At 41.9% G+C, this 21,011-nt stretch overlaps 1 protein-coding gene and 1 non-coding gene across 4 annotated transcripts in view; both read right to left on the bottom strand.

The window, feature by feature from the left end:
- The window catches only part of GNG2 (G protein subunit gamma 2), a 111,679-nt gene that overhangs the window by 32,141 nt on the left and 58,527 nt on the right, over positions 1-21,011 (bottom strand). The gene's annotated exons all lie outside the window — the stretch shown is intronic.
- Positions 2,504-2,629, bottom strand: LOC118622673. Its single transcript, XR_004958107.1, has one exon. It is a non-coding gene; the product is annotated as a U6atac minor spliceosomal RNA (small nuclear RNA).

Below are 21,011 nucleotides of genomic sequence, written 5' to 3'. Positions count from 1 at the left end.
TGATTTTTCTCATACCCTGTTCTTTCTCCTCACACCTCTAATACCTCCTCTCTCCCAGTCCTCATCCTTAGCTGGTAACCTCGCTTCTTATTTCACTGAAAAAGTAGCAGCATCCAGAAGAGAACACCCCATTCTCCCATGAGCAACCTACCAACTCACCTGTACCTGCACCTTCATGCACTCTGCCTTCTCTGTTCTTGTGACGATGAAATGCTCATGCCCTGTTTTTGTTGTATTTTGGTGAGGAGCCCCTTCACTTTAGCCCTGTCCCATCTTCTCTTATCTAGTAAAGGACTTATCCTTTGTCCTTTTTCTCTTGTTTTTGTCCTGCATCACGTTTCCTCTCCTCTTTATTAGAGCAATCTCATCAGCATATAAGCTGCTAAAACATCTCCCATCTTAAGAAAAACAACAACAAAACTTGTCCCTTGACTCTGCATGTCCTCCTCAGCAAGAATCCCGTTTTTCTGCTTTCTCGTACAGATGACGTGGAAGATTTGTCTAGCCTTGCTGTGTCCACTTCTCTTCCTCCACTTCTTTCTTGTACTCACTTCGAAGAGTTTTTCCCCAATGACTCTACAGAAACTGCATTTGTCTAGGTCACCAGCAGGTCCCACTTCCAGTCTGCCAAATCCAATGGTTATGTCTCAGTCCTCATTTTATTTGACCTCTGTCTTGGTTTCCTATGGCTGCTATAACAAATTACCGTACACTCGAGGGCTTAAAACAACAGAAATTTATCCTCTCATAGTTCTGGAAGCTATAAGTTGAAAATCAGTTCCACAGGTAAAAATCAAGGTGTCATCTGGGCCTTCTTTCCATAAACTCTCTAGGGAAGAATCCATTTCTTGCTTCTTCCAGCTTGGGGTGGCCCCCAGCATTCCTTGACTTGTGGTCACATCACTCCACTCTGCCTCGTGGTCACACTGCTTCCTCCTCTTCTCGTGTCATCTCCTTCTGCCTCTCTCTGATGAGCATACTATCATTGGATTTAGGATAATCTAGGATAATGATTCCATGTCAAGAACATTAACTTAATCACATCTGCAAAGAGTCTTTATTTTACCCTTATAAGGTAACATTTACAGATTCCAGGAATTAGGACTGAATATCTTTAGGGATCATTATTAATCTTCTACAACCTTCTAGGAACATTTAACACAGTGGATTACTCCCTTCTCCTAAAACCCTTTCTTCACTTGACTTCAGAGATGCTATTCTTTCTTCTTATTTTTAATCCTCACCCGAGAATATGTTTGCATTTATCTTCAGATAGAGCAGGAGGGAGAGAGGGAGGAAGAGAGAGAGAGAGAAACATTGATGTGAGAGAGACACACTGACAGGTTGCCACCTGCATGACCCTAACCAGGGCCAGGGACGAACTGCAACCGAGGTACATGCCCTTAGCGGTAACTGAACCCAGAACTCCCCGGTCTGCGGGCCAATGATCTAACCACTGAGCCAAACCAGCCAGGGCACTATTCTTTCTTGTTTAATTGATTGATTCATAATTGTGGTAAATGACACATAACATAAAATTTACCATCTTAACCATCTTCAAGGGTATAGTTTAGTAGTGTTAGCTATGTTCACACTGTTGTGCAATAAATCTCTAGAACTTTTCATCTTTCAAAACAAACTCTATGCTCATTGAACAACTCATTTCCCCCTCTCCACAGCCCCTGGCAACCACAATTCTACTTTCTGTTTCTGTGAGTTCAACTATCTTGAATACCTCGTATAAATGGAATCATACAGTATTTGTCTTTTTGTGACTGTCTTATTCCATTCAGCATAATGTCCTCAAGTTTTATCCTCATTGTAGCATCTGACAGAATTTCCTTCTATTTTGTTGTATGTATATATCACATATTGTTTATCCATTCATTCATCAGTGGCCATTTGGGTTGCTTCTCCCTCTTGGCTGTTGTAAATAATGCTGCTATAAACATGGATGTTCAATATCTCTTCAAGATCCTGCTTTCAGTTCTTTTGAATATATACCCAGCAGGTGGATTGCTGGATCATATGCAAATTCTATTTTTAATTTTCTGAGGAACCTCCATACTGTTTCCCCCATTTTCCATCCCCACCAACAGTGCAGTGCACAAGGGCTTTCAATTTCTCCACATCCTCGCCAACACTTGTTATTTTCTGTATTTCTTGATTTCTTTTTTTTTTAGCATGTTGCTCATTTATTTTTGTTTTTTGTTTTTTTTTTTAATTTATTTTTGTTACAGATATCTCTCCTTTCCCTTCCATTGACACCCTCGTCCCAGCTCCCATCCCCCCACCCCCACCTTCACAGTATTGTTGTCTGTGTCCATTGGTTATGCATATATGCATATAAGTTCTTTGGTTTTTCTCTTCCAGCCCTCCCCCATCGCCCCCTTTCCCTGAGGTTTGTCAGTCTGGTCCCTACTTCCATGTCTCTGGGTCTATTTTGTTCATCAGCTTATTTTGTTCATTATATTCCACAGATAAGTGAGATCACGTGAAATGTGAACAACGATGGTTAGAAGCCACGAAGTAGGTGGCAATGCCTTCATCGTATGCGTGTTGTTAGGCCTGAGCGCCTCTTCTATCCTTGTCAAGGGGAGTGCTCCCCTTCTCTCCTTTCACACAACACTGTCTTTCTTGAGTCTTGGCTTACTTCCTGTCAGTTCCTTCTCAGTCTTCCTCCTTGGTTTTATTCATCTGCTTGATCCCCAGGTCTCACTGTGTCTGCACTTTTATCTTCTATGTCACACTCACCCCTTACCCTCCCTTGCATGATCTCATTCAGACCCATGACTACATCTCTTAAATTTATATCTCAATTACCAGTCTTACCCCTGAATGCTAGACCTATATATCCAACTATCTACTCAACCTCTCCACATGAATGAACATCTCAGACTTGACATGTCCCAAGCCAAGTTCTTCATTTTCTCCCCACACCTGCTCCTCCATCAGTCTTCATGGAGACCGGTGGCAGCTACATTCCTCTGCTTGCTCATATTAAAACCGCTGAGCACAGTCTTGCTTCTTTTTCTTTATTTCACATCTCACCTATAACCTACCAGCAAATTCCTGGACTGTTCCTTCAAAATATCTCCAGAACCCAATCCCATCCCTCCCTTCCACTACTACCATACTGGCCTTGTCACCTTTATTTCTTAAATATTTCAATACTACCTTATCTTCCCTGACTTTACCCTGGCCCCTTTCAGTCCATTTTTCAAGTAGCAACCAGAGTGTTCATTAATAAAACATGTCAAAATGATATCAGTCCTCTGCTCATAACTCTCCAGTGGCTTCCCACCTCACTCAGAGTAAAAGCTGAGTTCTATACATGGTCTATAGGAGCTAAATAATAAGGTCCATGGGCATCTTTCAGATTTCATCTTCCACTAGTCTCTTCTTCTTCACTCTAATACAGCAATAGTACCTACTTGTTGTTTCTTGGATATGGGTAAGCATACTCCTGTCCCAGGGCCTTTGCACTTACGGATATCACTGTTTGGAGTACTCTTCTTATAGTTCACCTCCTCGTATTATTCAGGTGTCTGCTCGAACACCAACTTATCAGAGACCTTCCCTGGCTTTCATGTCTAAAGAAGCACCCTTCCTTCTTACACTTCTCATCCCCCTTACCCTGCTTTACATTTTTCTTGGCACTTAACACCACCTGATATATTCTTGATTTATTTATTTGTACTGTCTGTTTTACCTAATATAACAGGCTTTACAAGCACAGAGAATTAGTCTGTTTTGACCACTGCTGAATCACTGGTGCCTAGAACAGTGGCTGGCTCATGGCAGGCTTTCAATAACTATTTGCAGAATGAAAGAACAAATGAGTGAATGAATGAATGAAGTATCTATAATGCCTTTGTCAAATGAGTCATTTCCCAAAATGGGGTTCGCTTCTCTTACTTATTTGTAGATGGGTCTTGAGAGCTTTGGCACTTTGAAACTTTAAAGAAGACCTTAGATCCCTGGCATGTGTGGCTCACTTGGTTGGAGCATCGTCCCGTACACTGAAAGGTTGCGGGTTCGATTCCCAGTCAGGGCACATACCCAGCTATGGGTTCGATCCCCAGTCAGGGTGTGTTAGGGAGACAACCAATTGATGTTTTTGCTTACATCATTTTGTGTGTGTCTGTGTGTGTCCGTCTCTCCCACTCCCTATCTTGAAAATCAATGCAAAACATATCCTTTGGTGAGGATTGAAAATAAATAAATAAAGACCTTCCAGAAAGTTAGCTTTCAAACAGGTTTCCTGTTGGACCCTCTAAGTATTATTCTTACCTATATAGGTTAGGGGATTTGATGCTAACCTTTAAGTGGTACTCCTAAGGCTTATTTGTTCCATTTAACTTTAGGCCATCAATATAGAATGGTAAGTATAATTGTAGAAAGTTTCCTTCAAAAACTCATACTGTATTTCCACTGTTTGGGGGAAACACATCTGAGGCGAATCAGAAACAGATTTTCAGATGAAGAAACAAGAGAGAGAGCAGGTGACCTGACCACAGTCACAGATGGTGATAGAGCCAGTTCTATGTCTCTGAGACCTAGTACTTTCACTAGAAAACACCAGAAAATAGAATCTCTTTTCTTACCAGTTCTTTCCTATGAAAATGACTAATATCCTCCATTAAGTAGGGTCAAGAACGGAGCTCACATTCAGAAACACTTTGCTTACGGTGGTGATGGGTTAGTCAGGCCCCATCACCAAGAAACATGGCAGGACAGGGCTGAACAAGCATTCTGTGGTCCTGAATGAAGCAAGCTGACTCTACTAAAGAGGAATATGAGTGTTCAAACCATATTTGTACAATGTGCTAACCAAATACACCACAGGACATATGCGCACAAGAGGCAGAAGAGCGATTCATGCCTGGGCAGAGCATGATTCGCTTGGCTGAGGGTTGTTTATGTGTCAAACAGGTTGAGGCCAAGGTGAATGAGCCACTTCACAGACAGGGGTGGTGATCAGCAGTCTGCATAGAAACACATTCTGGAAGCCCTAGAGATGGATGCTTCCATCATGGTGAGCCTAGAATTAGGATGGTACATTTTCCTCTGGCTGGTGGGAACAGATATTATCATCCTAGCAAACAGTTTTCCAGAGGCACAGAATGTTCTATAAAAATTTTCATTTATCTGTCAGACTGGTATCAGAGCAACTTACGTTGATTACCACTGCCAGCCTCTCCTCTCAACACCAGCCTCACACCCCCCTTGTGTTCTCCACCCGGCCAACCACAGAAGGACGGGGGGGTGGGGGTGTCCCTGTGGCAAGTGGATCCAATGTTCTCTTTGTGTGTCGTGTTTTCTTTATTAATTTTTAGAGAGAGAGGAAGGGAGAGGGAGAGAGAAATAGAAACATCGATGAGAGAGAACATCGATTGGCTGCCTCCTGCATGCCCCTCACTGGGGTTTGGGTCCACAACCTTGGCATGTGCCCTGATGGGGAATTGAACAAGCTGACCTCTGGTGCATGGGCTGACGCTCAACCAGTGAGCCACACTGGCCAGGCCAATATTCTCTCATCCTAAAGAATATTTCCATGAAAATCAAACCAAAGCTGAGTAGGAAAGAGAGGTGGACATATATTTGGTTTCAACACTCGGATATTCATTAACCTCAACCCACCCAATTACTTTTTTTTTTTTTGGTGGTACGTGCCCCTAGCGGGAACCGAACCCAGGACTCTCTGGTCCGCAGGCCGACGCTCAACCGCTGAGCCAAACTGGCCAGGGCATACCTAATTACTTTTGGCTCCAGGTACATAAGGCTAACAGTTGTGACAATGCCTGGTATTCTTTCTTTAGCTTTTGCTGTCCTTGGAGAAATAACTTCTGCTGAAGCTGCTAGAGAATCCTGTGGTTTGTAGATCCTCATTTTCAGAAACGGTGTGTGTCTGAAAGGCTGCTCAGCGAGTGGCTCTGGATTCTCAGCACCCTCTCCCGTTTTCCCTTCTTTACAACGTGCGCCGGGCCGTGCAGCTGTGAACCGCGTCCACCTCTGGAGGGTGGACAGGAACGGGAGGAACAGCCAGTGGCCCCATCACAGCAGCTATTTAAAATAGCGGGGAAAACACAATAAACAAGCCTGTGCCTGAGCCAGCTTACTTGCTGGGCCTGTCCTTCAGACGACGCCTGATTAAGCAAATGAGCCCATTCCTTTTACAGAGGTCTAATTAATACTGTGACACGACAAAGTCATTTGAAATTCCTAGAATTTGCTTCTAAAGACCCTAATGTCGGTAGTTCCACTTGCTTGTAAAATACTTTTTATCCCCAAGTGTTCCACCGATACACAAAGGACAGAACAGAAGCTTCAGTGAGCCTTTTAAGACGACAGAGGTTCTGGTGTGGCGCACAAGGAGCTGAGCTCTGTGACTCCGCGGCTCAGTTCGCACCAGGTCTGTGGTGGCTCAAGACCGCAGAAGGCCAGCGCCCGAGAGGGGCTTCAGAGGAGACTTGGTCTTTTCACAAAGTGTTTCAGTGTCTCAACAAAAGCTTAGGGTTTTAATTACACAGGCAATCAATCATCCTTTCTTCCCATTGTTTGCAAAGAACACCAAGAGGCTTAGTTTAAAAAACTTTCAGTCTTCCTTATATGACAGATGGTTCTTCCTAAACACCTGTGTGGCTTTATGTCACCTAACTGGGCAATTAAACAAAAGACTGACCACCTTCTGTGGTTACTTTCCTTTCAGATCTCAGTGTAATCAAGAGATTTGGGGCTTGTTTATTTAATGAGCCAGGTGGTGCTGGGAGCCTAAGTTGGAATAGGGAACTGGACACAACCCAGTTTTTGAGGAGCTTATACTCTAAAGGTAAAGACAGACCCATAAAGAGGCCATTTAAACATGGTGTCATGTGTGCTAAGACAGGAGACAGCCCAGGTATGACGGAAGCACCCAGGTGGGGCACTAACCCATTCCCTGCCCCCCTCACACCCCAGAGAGAAGAAGAAATAAAAAGAGTTTATAGTACTAATGTGAAATATAGTGATCTGTTAGGTTAAATAAGAATTTCTCTCCAAGTAGAATGGTGGTTGCCAGGGGCTGGGGTGAGGGAAATGGGGAGATGTCAGTAGAAGGGGACAAACTTCTAAGATGAATATGTCCTGAGAATAACTAACCTTACGGTGTAATCATTTTGCAACACATTATGTTTTAAATAATCATATTGTATACATTAAACTTACACAGTGTTATATGCTAATTAGATTTCAATAAAGCTGGAGAAAAAAGAGGAAGAATCTGCACACAAATTGTCCTCCAGGAAAACAAAAAACACACTACTAAAAACGTGCTTTATAATACCTGTGTAAGGGGCACTGGGGTTTAATCTTGAATAAGACAACAGTGAAGTACAAAAATAATAATTTATCTCTAGCTAATAACTGCAAAGCTCTGTGTGCTCAGTGTACAATTTGTTCAGGTCACAGACTTCAAGGTAAACAAAACGTTTCAAGTGACAGTGAGAAAGGCAAGGAACTTAATTGAAATATGTGACGAAAGCTGATGACAGATGCTGAAAACAAAGATACCAACAGTTTTCTCCAGCTTTGGACATGAATTCTTATTGATCCCTGGTCACACAATCAAGGCAGACTTCAATTTGAGCCAATGACAGAAATAACCAGACATGCCCGACCGGTGTGATTCAGTGGTTGAGCACTGATGCATGCACCAAGAGGTCACCAGTTCAATTCCCAGTCAGGGCACATGCCCAGGTTGTGGGCCAGATCCCCTGTGGGGGGCATGCAGGAGGCAGCCAATGGATGTTCTCTCTCATCGATGTTTCTAACTCTCTCTTCCTCTCTCTAAAATCAATAAAGAAAAAAAAATTATTTTAATAAATAATAATAATAATCAGACATGAATGATTTTGGAGGTTTAATGTTATTTGCTGTTATTCACACAGTGGGAGGTGAGTCTTAGTGGAAGTAGAGACCCTAACTGACAGAAGAAGACCCGAATTTGAAGGCTTCCAATGTTTGTTTGTTTTTTATCCTCACCCAAGGACTTTTTTCCATTCTTTATTCAGACAGAACAGGAGGGAGAGAGAGGAAGAGAGAGAGAAACATCGACCTGAAAGGGACACATCAAGTGGCCGTCACCCGCACGACCCAACCAGGGCCAGGGACAAACTGCAACCGAGGTACGTGCCCTTAGTGGAAACCGAACCCGGGTCTCTGGACCGCAGGCCGGCGCTCTAACCACTGAGCCAAACGGGCCAGGGCGAAGGCTTCTAATGCTCTTAAATGGGGAAAAAAGGTCAGGGAAATGGAGTGTGGTGACTGTAATTTAAAATGGCATCAGCTCCTGATAAGCAATAGACATTTGATCCTAGACAAAATTATTGACCATGCTGCTGGATTGACTGTGCACTCAAATGGAATTATCTGGCCAAATGGGACTGCTAATGGTCAGAGACAAAAAATGAGAAGGTCAGCACAGCCCAGGAAGGAGGGAAGACTCTTCTCCTAATTAATAGTCCAAGAAAAGGAACCAGCTGCAACATGGTTGGCAACCTGCCTCAGGTCAGACAGTTGCATTCGCCTCCAAGGGCCTCCCCTCTCTGAACACGGGGGATCTTGAGCAAGGCACCCACACACTATATTATTGATCAACACTATACGTGAAAGTCATTTTATATGAATGAGCCTGAAAATAGAGAAACACAGATATCTGGTACCTATATCCAAGTATTTTTTCAAAAAGATTGCCTTACGGTGATTTTAATACCTAGACTATTATAAATGTTAGTCTATTTTACAGCCGTTTTGAAAACAAGAGTTGACAAACAATAACAAAAGTAGTCATTTAAAAAATTAGAAATCTCAGACAGGGAACAGTATTAGGGCCACTACTGTCCTGTGTCAGTGGTGACTTGGGGTAGGGCACGGAATGCGGGCACATCAACCTTCAGACTACATTTCTGCCCATTGCAGCCCCCATCCCTAAAAAAATTAGTCCAAAGCTCATTCAAGAATCAGATATAAACCGTCTACCTTTTTTCTTGCATATGAATCTATTTCTGCCTATAATTTCTATGTCTTCTTTAGAATGGAAGAGAGGATATTTTTAAAAGATAAGATCTAAAATCCACTATTTTGCTTAGCTCTTCATGACTTTCTCCAAATGCATCTTGGTGAAGCCTGGTGTTAGAAACAAACATAATGTTAAACTGACAATTTCAGGGAGATCTGGAAACAGCAAAACAACTCAGTGTATCTCATCATGGCCAACAAACAGGTCTGAGAGCTCACTACATACTACGGATCACTTTTAATTTATTTATTTAAAAAAAATTTTTTTTCCCCTTTATTGATTCTACAGAGAGAAGTGAGGAGAGAGAGAGAGAAACATCAATGAGAGAGAACATCTATTGGCCGCCTCCTGCATGCCCTCCACTGGGGATTGGGCCCACAACCTGGGCATGTGCCCTGACTGAGAATCGAACCAGCCACCTCTCGGTGCATGGGTCGACGCTCAACCACTGAGCCACACCAGCCGGACTACAGATCACTTTTAAAATGGACATGTTATGTTCTTAATGTCCCTACACCTGTGTTCTTCTCAAACCCTTCTTCAGCTTAAAAAACAAAACAAAAACACAACTGATCACTTCCTTGGAGTCTTTTCCGTTTTGTCCCCACTCTGTCCTCACCTCTCCAAGTACATTTAAGGCTTCAAGGTCGTCTTGCATAAGAGAATTTGAGTGCTGGCCCCAAAGAAGGGAGCATCCTCTGATTGTCAGAGAAGCCTACGCCCAGTGCTTCCTGTCTCCTGAACATTGCAATAACCTTTACCAGCAACCGCTATGCCTTGTGTTGGGAGGAAGTACAAGAAAGAGACATGGTATCTATTCAGTTCTACAGTCACACTACCTGGTTTCAGTTGGATCTTCTGCCATATCCTAACTGGTCAAGTTACTTAGTTACTTACTCAGCCTCAGTTTTGTCAGCTGTAAAGTGGGAGTAGTAAAGTATCTAGTTCTTAGGGTTGTGAAGATAAAATGACTTATGTATAGTGCCCCATACACAGTACTTGCCTAACAACTGTAGCTGTTATTAGGATGATGAACAAGAGAAAAGATGACAGGCAGCATCATGAGAAGCAGAAAGAACACTACACATTTCGAAAGGAAACTAGTGTTTACCTTCCATTATTTACACTTTTGGTAGATCTCTCTGCATTGAGAAATATTTGTCTGTGTCTTGGGGGTTGTCTAACAATTTCATCTCTGGACTTTTTCCTTTATGGTAACTTGGGCAACCAGGGGTCTACCTCGAGGTCCCTTTGCTGAATTGCAGAGCAGAAGTTTGTCCTGGCATTTACTCAGCTCGTTCTTCTTCCTTCTCTCCTCTGACTGGTAATACTTTCAAATACCCAAGTCTCTCGCTAAGGTAATGCTGTAGGTCTGATTTTCCCAGATGTCTTATATTTCAAAATTACCTCTTCCTATGCCATTCTGCCTCATCTATTAACTAGTCTCAACTAAAATGATTAGTAGTGATAACGGATATTTAAATAGTACTTCATAATTTAAGAGAGGTCTTTCATGCACATTGCACGGCATTCTGACTTCCTAGCTGTTCTATGATGGCAAAGCAGGTGCTCATTCCTATTTTCAGACTAGGAAACTGAGCCTAGGTGAATAAACTGGCTAACTCTAGTCCACAAAACTTAAGTAACCTTACGTTAGGAAGTCACAGCTTCTGATTTGGTCTGTAAAGCCAATCGGAACAATAAGCTAGTTGTTTAAAGTAATTCATGCTAAAATGTGGATGACCAACTGCTTAAACCTAACTAGAGATATATGCTGTAAAAAAGAGAAAGCTGGAAAGATGAATGAATTTATAGTTATAGAATAAAGGGGTGTGTGTGTGTGTGTGTGTGGAAATTTAGGTATATTTAAACATTTTTGCTGTCCACACCCGCTGACCTGCATGGCCAGCTCTAAGGTGAGGTGTCTCGGGGTTTGTGCTGCGGCTGAGAAGAGGGTAAACCTATGTCCCTAGGGAGTGTGTGGGCCTATCCTGTCACAAGCAAGGGTTATGTTCCATTTTTACCTTAAATTCACATACATTTTGCATTCTATTCCATGTTTTTACTTTTATATAAATTTAAAAAAATAAAATAGAGTGAAACTTGTATTATATGAATCCTGGTATAGGGTAGCACTATCCCAGTTTAAGAGTCCCACAAACAGATGTCTTTTCATTCAAATCTAAATCATATATGTATATGGAATATGTCATGGATATAAAATCTAAGTCATATACCTGTATGTGCATGTATGGGGGGAAATGAAACTAACCTTTTGCTTTTTTTATAGCTTCAAAAAAGTTGTGAATCACTGTCAACCCCCTCTTGACCGCCACAATTCAGAGTCAAATTTTCTAGGAGCCTGGTGACCTTGATGTAATTCTAACTTAAAACCCAGGACCACGCGGGAACTCGGCCCTAATCGCTCCGCTTGGCTCTGGGCATGCACGGGAAACAGCTCACCCTCTGGCTGACGGTGGCCGCGGAGAAAGAAACCTTAGACAGCTTCCAATCATTGCTTATTTAATGCCTATTATTTTCTCTGCTCAGTTGTTACTTTTAAATATGGGTATTTTGTGAAAAATAAAACCTCTGAACATGGAAAGCCGCAAAGAGTGTTATTTGGCAGAAAGAACTGCCCTGGTACCACAATGAATGGGCCTGTGGAAGGCAGAGCGCCTGGAGCCGCTTTGAGTGACTGGTGGGACGTGTCGCCAGGGCGCGCGCGGGCCCGTCCCCGCCCCAGCCGGGGAAAGGCGCCCTTGCAGTCACCGACTGGGCTCTACGGAGCCATCCCACCCGCGGCTGCAGGAAGCACATACCAGCAAACAGAATGAAAGGGGCCTTTATAAACAGGAGTCGGTTATTTCTTAAACAGACTCCCGCATAAAGGCTTTTTTGTTTCTTACTCTTTAGGAAAAACTGAGCTCCTTCTGAACAGTCTTTGGAGAGGGAGGAGAAGCTGACGATGGGGAGGAGACTCCATGGGGGACTCCGCTGGGGACCAGGGAGGGGCAGAGGGAAGTGTCCAAGACCTTTCTGAGGTTAAAGCTCAGTGCTGGGTGGTTCAGAGGCGTGGGGTCAAGGTGTTGTAATCAGGGTTAAGAGCAGTTGGCTGGACAACCACTTGGGGCCTTATCCCCAGAAAGGGATGCATCCATGCAAGAATGTTTAGGAGAAATCTTAGTGCTCTGGTTCCCAGAAAAATTTCAGGGAACTAGGTGTTCTCTGAATAGACTTAATTTCTTGTCTTTTTCTTCTTTTCTTTTTATCTAAAAAGCTGCATATTGTATTTTACAAGATTCACAAGCAATGTTCTCATCATACTACTGTAGTTTGTTTTTCTTTTCCTAAAGAAGCAAAATCTCCTCCGCTGTTTCAGACATCCCAGAACCTGAGTAAGTATATAGAAAAAGGCTCGAGTTTTACAATTTGACTTATTTGGCTTTACCATGATTAAACACGTGCACGCGCGCGCGCGCACACACACACACACACACACACACAAGTATATAGTGCAGTCTCAATTTGTCATTCATTCATTAAACATTTAATAAAAATGTATTACACTCTCACTGAAACCAGGTGCTGCCACTTATGAAGAAAATGTCGAGGAAAACATTACAAAGGAAAATAATAGGGGCTTTAGAGATTTGGATTCATTAAGAAATGAAGAGAAAATGCCACTGCTTATTGCAATTCTGTATCAGCTTTATTAAAACAATCTCTACAGTAGGCAGAAGTCAGCTGAAGTGAATTCTTATCATTTTTAAAGAACTTGTCATGATTTAAAAAATCCTTTCCAAGTTTAATTTATGAGGTCGCATTGTGTTCCTTAAAAAGAACAAAAACTCATTGCCCTAAGAGAATCCACATCTCAGCACCTCCGGCAATGACATTGATCTCTGCTGCTCTGTTGCCCTGGCCGCAGGCTAACAGCATTATGAAGTAAGCGCTAGTTTAATATCCTGTACACACCCCATGCCCAGGGACTTCATTGCCTGCCTGTGTTCTAAGGAACAAGAGTCCCTGAGGGTATCAATAAAGCATTCTATGCTTATTGCCCCTCTGCCAGTGAGAAAAAGTTATCCCTTAAAACAAAGGGAGGTTTGGTAGGAACTTGGGGATTGTAAATCTCGGTTCCCACATACTCATCTGTTTATATGTTTGCTCCAGTGTCTTGAGCATTCTGCATCTATTGGAGTCCCATCCTTCAAGGAGGTGACCTCCTTTCAGAGGATATTACTAATAGTAACACTTCTTAAGAACATACCATGAGGCAGGCACTGTTCTAAGTACTTTAATTAATTCATTGAATTCTCACAACACTATGTGGTGGGTACTATCCTTATCCTCCATTTTACATTTTTGGAAATGGGTGCACAGAGAAGTTAAGAAGCTTACCCAAGGTCACACAGTCAACAGGAGACAAGGCTGGGATTTGAACCCTCACAATCTGGTTCCAGAGTCTGTACTTTTTGTCACTCTACCATACAGGTTTTCAGGACTTTGAATCTGAGAGGACCTCAGAAATTATATCATCTTAACTCTCATTTTATAGGAAAAGGAATGAGAGTCAATGGAAGTTAGGTGACTTTTCTTGGGACATAGAGCTAGTTCTTAGACAGTCCAGAGCAGACCAAAATCACTCTAATCCTAATGAAATGTGTGAGTACTGTCCTCTTCTGTCACCCTCCACCCCCCAGAATAATCCAGGTTTTCCTATGGAGCCCAGTACCCTTTTCACCAGGCAACATTTTCTCCCATATTATCATAACCCAAACAATTGCAGTTTGTCAGGACTATGTAAGTTTATGATCTCTTGGTTAAGAAAGATCAATACCGACAGCAACAGAGGCAAAATTCGTGGTTGGGACATTCTGGTCAGTTATAAAGAACGAAGGGGAAGGAGGAACTAAGAACCATTCAAAAAACACTATTCTAAGAGTTCAAAATTCCTGAGGCTCTCCTGACCTTTCCATTTGTAAGATCTATCCGAAGCAAATCTCCCCTCATGCATTCCATGCACCCTGTTCCTAGCCTTCAGAGTACTTCTATAACACAATCTGTAATTGTATATATACCTGTATGTGTCTGTGTTACAGCTAGACTGTAAGCTCCCTCAGGACAGGGGATAACTCTGTTTTATTTGCCTAGAACCTGATATGTAATAGGTGCTCAGTTAATATTTGTTCAATGAACTTACACCAAAGACTCAGCAAACACAGTGTTAAAAGATGGTCTTTGGCTGTTCTACATTTTGCCTAATAAACATTTCTTCTTCAGTGCTCATTACCTGCATCACATCCATTACTAGAGTAGAACATGTGCAAATAGACAGCGTTTCCATCAGCAGAAGTCTAGTTGGCTTATGTATCTACCTTTCATTAAGGGTCAGAAACCCCCAGTGTGGAGCTGGTCATAACGCTAAACCTCCATCATCAAACTAAGTAGAAGACCAGTTGAAAATATGTAAATTATGAAACATGTTTAGAAGGAAATGCATGACTTTTAAATTCTAAGTATAACTCAAACTAGGTGAGCAGAGCTTGCCATAAGACACGTCTTTGGGAACCTGCTTGAAAGATTAGAAAAAATAATTTGTGCTTGTCATGTTTCTATTTGGCATGCACATTTATATGTAATGAGCCATTGCAAAAGTCCTTCAGGATGCTCAAAAACAAATTATTCTTTTACCATTTTAAACATTATTCTTACAGTCTTGCTTACACATTAGTGTATTTTAATAATTGCATTATTATTCACAGAGGAAAAAAAGAGTCTGTTGAGTAAAATTAATGTCAATGCAGTCACTATCTGAAACAAAACGAACTGTGAATTAATGGAAGTTAAATTAACAAAATTTTTATAGTAGCTTAATTATAAACAGTTTTCTAAATTCTATTTCCTTGATGATTATGTATAAGAATTTCTTCAAGAACAGTAACAATGAAGAAAACAGATTCAAGTCAGTAGCATTAACTTCATGCCTAAGTGACCCAATCGCTTTAGTTTCTATCTTATAGATGGATCCAAGTACAATCTGTCTTATTTTTGTGCTATATATGGTACTTACTTTGAGAAGCATAAATGATTGAAAAGAGACCCTTCAAAATACAAGGTAAGCGCTCTCCCATGGGGACCATGCCAGAGATGAACAACTACTTTTTTTATTAGTAGAAAATACGTTTGTGTGAGTTGGGATGGATAGAAATTTTTTGAAATTCACATTTAACACTTAGCCTCATCTTAATCAAAATGAAATGGCAAAATCTGCTCTTTTTTAAATGGAGATAAAAGTCAACTTTGTATTTAAAAAATGCTCTCTGTTGGGACTTCTGTTTACATGAGGACAACCGCCCTGCAGAGATAGTCCAGTCTCTACCAGCGTGCTGACCACATCTTGGCGCCACAGCCAAGTCTTACTGGGCCCCGGCCCTGGCAGGTGTCTTTGACACTGTCAACGATGCTTTGGGGATCGCTTCTACCCACTAAATCCCACTGTTCCCCTTACCACTAAGGCTTATTATTACCCTGTAACTTTAGTCTTCTTCCCTTTTTTGGAGAGGGAGGTGGGGCTTCCTTGGTAGTATTTAAAATAATAGTGTGTCTGATGATTGATAAGGAAATGATCAAAAATTCAGATTTCCTTTTATGATTAAAATAATCATGGCTAAATAGCTCAATGGTTTATCTTTTTTACTTTTAAAAAGGCTTATTTTTACTTGAAGGGAACAAAAAGCAAGCTCCCTTGATTAATTCTAAATTCTTTAAATCAGAGGAAATTCTTTTTTTTTAATTCTCACCTGAGGATATTTTTCCATTTTTTGTTCCGATAGAGTGGGAGGAAGAGAGAGAGAGAGAGAGAGAGAGAGAGAGAGAGAGAGAGAGAGAGATCGACGTGAAAGGGACACATTGAGTGGCTGCTTCCTACATGACCCAACCATGGCTGGGGACAAACTGCAACTGAGGTACGTGCCCTTAGCGGGAACTGAACCCTGGTCTCTCTGGACCACAGGCCGACACTCTAACCACTGAGCCAAACTGGCCAGGACTAGTAAGAGGAAATTCTGATTTAAAAATATATCATTTGCTAGAAGGTAAGTAATAAAAAGGACACGCAGCTAAGGTTCCGGTGCCAAATCCTAGAGGATGTTCATCCCACAGAAGATTCCAGAGGAGACTGCAGGACGAAGGAGACCGGTCCTATGGGCCGGCTGACAAAGGGGTTGCAGTTTTCTTATGCTTTCCTCCCGGAGCTCAGCTAGTGCCTCTGTGGGAAAATTGCTCCTTATTTATTCATCTTCCCAGCAGTGGCTGGGTTTCACTGGGAAGTGTGGTGACTGGGTATTTTGAGTCCAGAGCATTTGGGGACTGTCTCCACTTTGATGGAAGAAATTTCGGAAATGGGAAATCATTTTCAAAGGTGAGGGATCAGCCCGGCCGGTATGCCTCAGTGGTTGAGCCTCGACCCATGCACCAAAAGGTCTCCGGTTTGATTCCCAGTCAGGGCACATGCCCAGGTTGTGGACCAAATCCCCAGAGGGGGGCGTGCAGGAGCAGCCAGTCAATGTTTTCTCTCAGTGATGTTGCCATCTCTCTCTCCCTCTCCCTTCCTCTATCTCTAAAATCAATAAAGAAACAAAAAATTAAAAAAAAAAAAAAGGTGAGGGATCAGTTGGAGATGCATTGACATGTCTGAGGGCTCCCAGAGGTTTCGGGGAAATCCATTAGGTCACGTCTTTCCTGGCTACCGCCACCTCCTCTCCTGCGGTAGCCTTCCTTCCTAGCCGGCTTTGTCAAGCTGGTATCTGAGCCAGCTCCAAACAAGCCTGGCAGTGTACTTAAAATCACATCTTCAGCAGTGGGTGAGTTATGAAATAGATATTGCTTCTTGAGTCATACAGCCAGAAAGCTGGGAACACCTGGGCACCCAGGTCATGTTCCCTGCATTCTGCCCATTTGGCTGGGCCTTCTGCCAGGCCCCACCCCTCAACAGCCAGGCCCCACCCCTCAACGGTAGGACTTCCTACCTGAATCTTAAATGCTATTAGATAGGAGGTAGCTTCAAAGCTGGCAGATGGCCCTGGGACCCTAACACTATTCATTAGCTGACATCCCTGTCCATCGCTCTGCACCCCTGGGATACCTGCACTAACCTGGGTGTGGTCCGAGGCGGCAGCCCCCACCACACTGCAGGCAGCTGGGTCTCCCAGTGCCCCCTCTTCTGCTCTGGGCGTCCTCCCTTCTCACTAGGCCCAGATGAAGATTCACCTGCTACAAACCTTGATCTCCCCAGGAGAGGGTGCTTAATTTGATTAAGGTCCATTTTCTTTTTCAGAATTATTTTGGTGGTGAAATGTTAGCACTTCAAAATGTTACAATTTGGCATCCTCGAGACTGAAATATGAAATAACAGCACAAAATAGGTCCTTGTGGGAAGCCAGTGTGCAAATGTTCTCACCATGTTCTGCCAACGGTGCACAATTCTCAACTACTTTATTTATCTCCAGGGGGCAAATAATGGATGTGTTCCAGCACCCACTCAATTTGTGTGTTCTTCTGGCTAAAATAATAATAGAGCTAAAATATGGCTTTCCACCTAAAATTAGTCCTTTGTTAGATACTATCAGCAACCAGTCAACACAAGGAAAATCCATACAGAAATAAAATGATTATGTGATACAATGATGCATGATTCCATTAATTGAATCAACTTTCTTTACTCATTTGGTGTCTATTCTATGTATTATGTTGTACAACAGGGGACAAAGAAATAAACAATAAGAGATCCTGTTCTCAATAAATTTATCTCTGAGGTTGACTTAGAATATTTTATAATCCCACTATATCCTTTGTATTCCTAATGCCTCACCTCTGAAAAGGACGATAATTATAGGTTTATCTTTCTCTAAATATTGTTGTTGCCTACTGTCACACTCCCAGCAGAATGAAAAAAAAGCATATATGTGGTCTTCCGTAGTATGTTTCTGCCTGAGAAAAGACTACAACATCTGTTTACAAAGTTCTAAACACACGCCCTTCATCATGTATGTGGGCCAAAATGGCATTTCCTGCTAAGTGCATGCTCCTTTCAGAGAACTAATGTAGAGCAATGCAGTTTTTTTTTTTCAAATAGCATTTTCTCACAAAACATTTTAGAAGAATATCAATTTACTGTTGTGGAGAAATTCTTTTAAGGATTTAAAATTTATAGAGGAAGGTTGTTTTTTAAATAAAAATACACGTTAACTCTGATTGGGGATCAGCAAGGACTGGGGTTTGTTTGAAAAGTTGTGTGAGAACCAGACCCCATTTCTGACGATTATACAGAAGACAAAGGGTGGCTTCTAATGTATCATATTTACCACCCCCCCAATTTTCCATTTATTCCAAGTTCAATTTGTTTACCTGCTGCCTCTCTAAATGCCTCCCGTCACCTACAGCAGCGTAGGTGTCTTTGGTGAATTCATTTATGCTCTTTGTTCTATTCGTTTTATTTGAGGTTGTCACAGTTTAAAAGAACACAACACATTATGAGTCAGTCACGATTCTTACACTCAAATGTATCCTTTTGCCTCCTAACAGAGCAGAGGCTCAGTATCATAAAATACACATTTCTCAACCAAACATTGTTATTTGTATCCACTGCCTTTACAAGGCTCTTTTCCTTTAAGGGTGATGCCCTTATTCTAAGAAAAGAACAGGAAAGATGAAAGAGAGAATAGGGAACAGATAACTGAACTGATTAAAACATTTGAGCTCTAAACATGGCCAAAATTTAATAACTGAGGCAAAACAGTGAATACTTTGGGTTAAATTGTTTTCTGACAAGGTAAAGGCAAAGTAAACTCATAAGTAGAAAAAAATGTCCCTGAAGTTAAACCCAAGGAAGAATTCCTGAAGCGACAGGCTCTTTAGCCCTTCCTGATGGCACGGCAGTAAGGCATGTGTATCTGCTGTCAACTGGAGGGGGTCAATGAGGTAAAAAAAAAAAAGGAGGGACATTTGTGAAACTTTCAACAATAAAGATAAATTAAATTTTAAAAAAAGATCTAGCTTCAGTTTCATTGTTTCCTTAAATTCAACTTTGACTTCCTGCTCCAGACTGAGATAGTTACTGTCCTTTGGGCCACTGCTATTCTTTATAGATTCTTCAAATATCACAATTATAACACTATAGTACATTGACTGTGATTATTTATATAAATCCCCTTAATTTAGATCAAGTTCCAAATCTTATCTGTTTCTTTCACTCAGCCTGCAGCACTGTGTTTTAACGAACGAATGAATGAATGAATGAATGAATGGCTTTAATAAAGAGAGAGAGCCCTGGCTGGTTTGACTCAGTGGTTGGAGCGTTGGACTGTGGACCATAGAGTCCCGGGTTTGGTTCCTGCTAGAGACAAGTACCAAAAAATAAAAATGAAAATAAAAATAAAAAAGAAAGAGAGATCCTAATCATATAGTCTTCCAGTTTCTTCCAAAGCTATGAATATGAGTGACTCTGGTCAATATTAAAGACCAATTTAAACATGTATTACACTTAAAAACAAACACACAAAAAAACTCTTCAAATAAAATCTGATCAAGCTAACAAGCCCCATGGGAATACATCCAACAAGCTTCATCAGCTTGTTGCAGACCCACCAGATAAGGGCCGCAAAGGAGCTTCCTTAGGCTGCTTTAATTAGATATTTCACTTACAAATGAATTAATTAATTAGTGATAAGCACTTGAAGCACATTACTTGTGTGGTATATTTAAAGCCTTAAATAGCTAAAAATTGCTGGTATCTCATCACTATCAGAAAATGTTATATGGGCTTAGCATCTAAAATGATTTACCAAACCTCTTGCCAAAACAGTTTACCTTTCTTCTCATCCCTCCTCCACTCAGGGCACAATTAGCAGGAAGGCTTTTTTAAGAAGATTCGGGAAGAAACTGTTCAAACAGGAGCTACGTCAATGTGGTCTGCCTTTTTTTTTTTAATCCTCACCCGAGGACATTTTTTCATTTTTTGTTCAGATAGAGTGGGGGGGGAGAGAGAGAGAGAGAAAGAGAGAGAGAGAAACATCGATGTGAAAGGGACACATCGAGTGGCCACCAACCGCACGACCAACCAGGGCCGGAGACAAACTGCAACCAAGGTAGTACCCTTAGCGGGAACCAAACCCGGGTCTCTCTGGACCACAGGTCAATGCTCTAACCGCTGAGCCAAACCGGCCAGGGCAGGTCTGCCTTTCTTTAGGCCTAACAGAGCTGCCCACGACGGTGGGCCTCTTCCACTGCCCTGATCCCATGTGTGTTCCTGTCACCTGCCGATCTCTGTGCAATGGCTCTCCACGTCTGGCAGCCTCTAGCTGGAATAAAAGTGGTGACAGACACACACAGGAGCCAAATGGAACCGCTCCATTCTCAAGAAACACAAGATGATTGCAATTAAGTACCTTGTGCAAAAATATATAAAAAAGCAAGCAAACAAAAAGAAACCTTGAATTTTTTGTTTTTATCCTCACCCGAGAACATTTTTCCATTTTTTGTTCAGATAGAGTGGGAGGGAGAGAGAGAGAGAAACATCGAGGTGAAAGGGACACATCGAGTGGGTTGCCAACCGCACAACCCAGGGACAGACTACAACCGAACCTTTAGCAGGAACCGAACCCGGGTCTCTCTGGACCGCAGGCCGATGCACTAACTACTGAGCCAAACCAGCCAGGGTGAGAACCTTGAATTTTATACTTGATAGAGGGGCTCCCCGTATCAAGCACACATATGGAAATTCCTACCCAAATAGGCCTAGTAAATATGGCAAATTGAATAAAAATTTGAAATTAGATCAGAAAGAGTTTTTGTGTGTCCTTTATAAAATTCATTCATGTAAATTAAAAAAACAAAACAAAAACCCACTTGGTTCCTTGTGGACATAATATGGGCCTAGGGATGAAAACAT

This window comes from Molossus molossus, unplaced genomic scaffold (genome assembly GCF_014108415.1).
Source record: "Molossus molossus isolate mMolMol1 unplaced genomic scaffold, mMolMol1.p scaffold_m16_p_1, whole genome shotgun sequence".
NCBI classification, from domain to species: domain Eukaryota; kingdom Metazoa; phylum Chordata; class Mammalia; order Chiroptera; family Molossidae; genus Molossus; species Molossus molossus.
This window is presented reverse-complemented; position numbering and strand designations above follow the sequence as displayed.